The sequence below is a fragment of the Temnothorax curvispinosus genome, unplaced genomic scaffold (genome assembly GCF_003070985.1).
Source record: "Temnothorax curvispinosus isolate PA1 unplaced genomic scaffold, ASM307098v1 QBEX01008130.1, whole genome shotgun sequence".
In the NCBI taxonomy this organism is placed as follows: domain Eukaryota; kingdom Metazoa; phylum Arthropoda; class Insecta; order Hymenoptera; family Formicidae; genus Temnothorax; species Temnothorax curvispinosus.
The window spans coordinates 996-5,958 of NW_020217910.1; the positions used below are offsets into that span (position 1 = coordinate 996).

Genomic DNA, 4,963 nt, shown 5'->3' on the forward strand with positions numbered 1-4,963 from the left:
CCTATAGGAGAGAGTAGCACTAACGAGCCACTCTCTGATTGACTGGAGTAAACGTCACGTGACCAATGAGCGCCTCTCTAGCTCTCTCCTAGAAGCTCGCTCTAACCGCGCGGGAAACGTTGTTGTTCTCGCGCTCGCGTCTCGTTAAGTCGTGCAGTCCCATCGTCCTGTGTCCTGTGTGTGTGCAGCAATCGACTAAAGAGTTTCGGTCGCGCGCCCGTGGATCCGCGTTTCCATCGCGTTTTATCTCGACCGGCGTCGGTTGTCATACGTATATGCGACGCATCCGTGCCGGGTGGTGGCGATCGCGAGCGGGTTATCCGGGCCAGATCTGGCCGTGCGTGTTTTGCCGTGTTTCGGCCGGGGCGTTAATGGTCGTGGATCCGCGGATCCGCGTTTCCACTGCGTGTGGAGGTTTTCGTGGTTTTCGTCGGGAGTGTTGGCGAGCGGATTCGGGCCGGTTCTGGCCGGAACTAGAGCAATTATATTTTTGGATGACTGTATAATTGCGAGCTGGATTTTTTTTGTTCATCTGGACTCATCCGTTACATCGACAAAAGATCAATCAAAATGGATAAAACAGATAAACCGGTAAGTACAGTAGTACACATTATTTTCAGATCTAGAATATTCTCGAGCAAGCCATACGTTTTCGCCTTGCTGTCGGCGGCCTTGGCGCTCGGTCACGGGCCGGCCGTGTGTACACGTTGTTTTTTTACATAGACTCGCGCTCAGTAATAACGCGCTATACACTACTTCTCGCTGTTGCTGGGTCGACTTTCGCCACGATTCAAAACATATTATTCAGATCGTTGGAATTTTTGAGAAAACATTTGCTATCGATCGAGACTATTGTTGTTGGCACTGGTTCCCGGTATAAATTATCTCCGCACTCTGGCGTTCCTTTAAGTTGGTCATTAGACATTATAATTATAATCGAGTCAAAAGAAGTTGTCGTATTTAATGCTTGTGCCGTGGATTATTGCTCGTGTCGTGTATATCGCTCGTGTCGTATACGCCGCTCGTGCCGTAACACCGCGTGCAACACACCCTGATATCTAATTGTAACGCCATAGATATTGGAGTTGCAAGTCTTTATTATTTATTATATAGATTATATATTTCTTTACTTGATAAAATGTAACGTCGGATAACCTTTACGTATCTGTTGTTTCTGTATCAATCTCCTTTTATTTCAGTGTTACTATTTGAAATCTCTTCCTTTGGGAAATGATGAAGCTCGAGCAGTATCTAAACTTATGTCAAACCTCATGAGCACGGTCTTACATACAGGTCTGGAAACTCAGACCGATTTCGGTGGTGGGGGATGGTCGTTTTAGCAAGGAAGAATTTATTTCACGGCGTTGTTACTATGCATCGCTGTCATCGCGAAGTGTAGATGGTAACCCATGGTAACGTGACAACAATTTTTTAATTGCGCTTAATTCAAGTGCATTTTTGAAAATGACATATAATGCACATCCTCAGTCGCTGAATTTGTAAACATGAAAAGTCGCGGTGGTTTGAAGCATGCAAACCACCATTTTTTTCATCTTATTCGATATGTTGAATCGTGTTTTGCAAAAAATGTCTCGCACTTGCATGTATTTAAATGGTTTTCTTAAAACGAATAAAAAGATTTCTAACGTTTTATTCTTAATGCAAAGTCATTTATTATTTCTTTGAGCTAAGTTGAAATACTTTCTTCGGCTCCTGAGGACATGGACAGCGACATGGATTGAAAATAACATCTTTCTCATGTAAATCTTTTTTTATATGACATTTTCTTTCTTTAAATAACTGTAACTAGTCACAGTAAAAAGGTCGATATCGACCTTGATTATGTGTACAACTACATTGATATTTTTTGGAATAAGAATGTATATAAATATTGAAACCTGTAAATTAACTATGGATTCTCGAAACGGGTAATTATTATTTACTTCATATTCCTTTACTCATAGCCTTCAACTTTCTAATTAATCTTATAAAACCAAGGCATACGTAAGGTAAGAATCAGAATTAATACAAGTCAACCGCTCTCATACCGAGAATCACGCGTCATCTTTAAATATTGTAAATTAAGAATAAATTATATATCAATTTATTAATTTGCGCATTCGTATAATTGGCCTTCCGTTTTTTTATGATCCGGTGTTCGTTAGAATTAAGTTTCTCGTTATGAGAAACAATTTATATTGATATTGTTTATTGATATCGTTTGTATTCGAAGAGAGATATTTCTTTTCCATAAAATAACATTATATCTTACAAAGTAAATTATTTCTTATTGTTTTATTATAATTAGATTCCAAATAAAGGATGAAAAAGAGCTTGGTCGAAATAACTAACTATTGTAAAACAAAAATCGTGTTGTCTATATTGTTCATTTAGCAATCTAAAACACACTAGGAAGGCACAGTATTATATATGCTTCACGCAGAATTTTTATTCCCTCAGTATCGCTCGGTCAGTATTTGTCCTTATAAAGATACGAATAAAAAGATTTCTAACGTTTTATTCTTAATACAAAGTTATTTATTATTCCTTTCCTCATTTGAAACTTCAATTATTGCCTATTTGACACTCACGATTTTGAATTTACTAATTACTATTTCCGTCCTTGTCCTACCACATAATACACTGACCGATGGCAGCGACTCTTACGGTCACAAAGCGAGTTATTTTCTTCGTCGCTAAGGCGACCATCCCCCACCACTAGAGTTTCCAGACCTGTATGTAAGACCGTGCTCATGAGTAACTCTCTTGCCCAAGAGTATAACTTCGATGGTCATGGAACTAAATTGACTTTCAAATCCACAAAATTATGGGAATTGGTACAATAAGGTATAATGTCTGAATGAGTAGTTGAGTTCCGTGAAATGTATGTGCGCATGTGCATATATGTATATATAAAATGCGCTTTTCAGAATCCAGTTCTTTTTTTTTAGCAAATGTTGATATTTTTTAATCCATACGTTTATTTTTTTAGGTACATTGTTGTTAAAATTTGAAGAAAGTGATCTGAGTGAAGCATTGAAGTCTCTCAGACCATGGCTGCGAAATGCCAAAGGAAGAATGAAACCTGCACATTAGTATTACAGGTTTATTGTGATGTAGAAATATCGACATGCTCTTTTTACGTCGGAACGAAGTGACACCACCAGAGGTGCAAGATAGTTCAAGCTTTAGATACACTGCAAGATAGACCAAATAATTTTGTAAGAGAACCCTGCGGGGTGTTTATCGCGAAAAGCCACTGTTGCGATGGCCGAGTCTCGTAGATCATCCTAGTAGGACAATCATAGAGTTACGCGTTTTTGTTTAGACGCGCTAGTAAATTTTATTTTATTTTATTTTTTTATTTTTACGATTCCGATAAAAATGTGGGAGCGAGGGTTCATAGAGAGAGAGTGGATTTGTGAATCTGGCGTTCAATTGCGGATGTCTTGTTATAAACATGTAAGTGCGAGTTCGTCAATTTCTGCCCAGACTTAACTATAGCGAACGAGAGAATTGCTAAATAATAAAATGATTATAATGACATTAGTATATATAATACATATACCATATATATATACTGATACGATACTGAAGCATCATCTTTTGTATCATTTGTTCGTTTGTTTTTATCTTACTGCGTTTGTCTTTCATTATTAATACAATACCAAGATGACTCGGTTTCGACTCGGTATCTTGTGTGTAAATATATATCCGCTCATAAAAAAACCGTGTAAGAATAACTAATAAAAAAATATGTATACAAATGCAACGAGGGCAAGTCTTATCGACGAATCTTCCTTGCACTCTCCTTTTTCAGGATTTCTACATTCTACAGTGTTAAGTACCAAATATCAGTGTGATTTAAATAGTTTATTTAACATACTCGTATTAAATACACCAACTTGTATGGGATACAACGCAATAAGCAGACCGGATGAGCAAAAAGGTCTGTCGATATTCAGAACCGTTGTTTAAAACAATCAATTATTTCGCTGCTAATTTCAATTAGTGAGAATAGATGCGAGTTCTGAATACAGACTACGAAGAACGCTAGGAGTGAATAAAGAATGAAAAAAAAGGATGAGTAAGTAACGAACCTCTTTGAAAAAAAGGACAGTTTTCGAGAGACAGAAGGCACGTAGGATGATCTAACATTTATATGTATGTACTCCTTGGTAACATTTTTCCCAGAAATTAAATATTTTGAAAAATATTGTGCCATACTTTAAATTCCTTATCTTGTATAAATGAGTACATATTATTATTTAGTAATAAGTAAATTAGTCCTTTCACTTTAGAGGTAGGTCTATTATACGTCTATAATACGTCTATTACGCAGAACGTCTATTAGACGTCTATTATATGCGTCTAAAAAAGGCCACTTAGACGTCTATCTAGATGCGTCTATCGATCTAAGTTAGATGCGTCTGATAGACGTTTGCTAGATGTCTATCCGATCTCGCGTTTCTCCCTGATTGCTTTTAAGAAAAAGTATGCAGATGCGTGTTGCAAATTACATATTTTTTCTTAAAGGAAATATGCCTTTTTTTATACCAATTGATTCGTCTCATTATTCTGTGCATAAAAGTGTTAAGGTAACATTACCGAAAACTTAATTTTTTTACAAGATATTTTGTATTTTATGTCAAAATATTAGAACTTTCAAGCCTTATAATTCCAAAAGTTCTTAATGAAAAAATACTTTATTATAGTGTTTTAAAAAGCTCGAATCTCGAGATTAGCTACAAGAATATGCATTGAAAAATAGGGATTTCCATTTAAGAAATTAAAGGTGAGTGAGCTTTAAACGATCATCCAAGGTGAAACCAATGGCACCATCTTATGTGCCCCTTCGATCCAAACAACTTTTGTATAAAACATTTCTTCCGAAAACGTCAACTTTCCGAGATAATCTAGGGTCCCGACCTTTTTGTTACACCCGGTATATATATATATATAT

The 4,963-nt window shown here is 36.6% G+C and overlaps 1 long non-coding RNA gene across 1 annotated transcript; it reads left to right on the forward strand.

Moving 5' to 3' along the window:
• The first annotated feature begins 389 nt into the window (after nt 1–389).
• On the forward strand, nt 390–3,793 carry LOC112457688. The gene is made up of 3 exons (XR_003041135.1): nt 390–591; nt 1,200–2,847; nt 2,993–3,793. It is a non-coding gene; the product is annotated as an uncharacterized LOC112457688 (long non-coding RNA).
• The last annotated feature ends 1,170 nt before the right edge of the window (nt 3,794–4,963 follow it).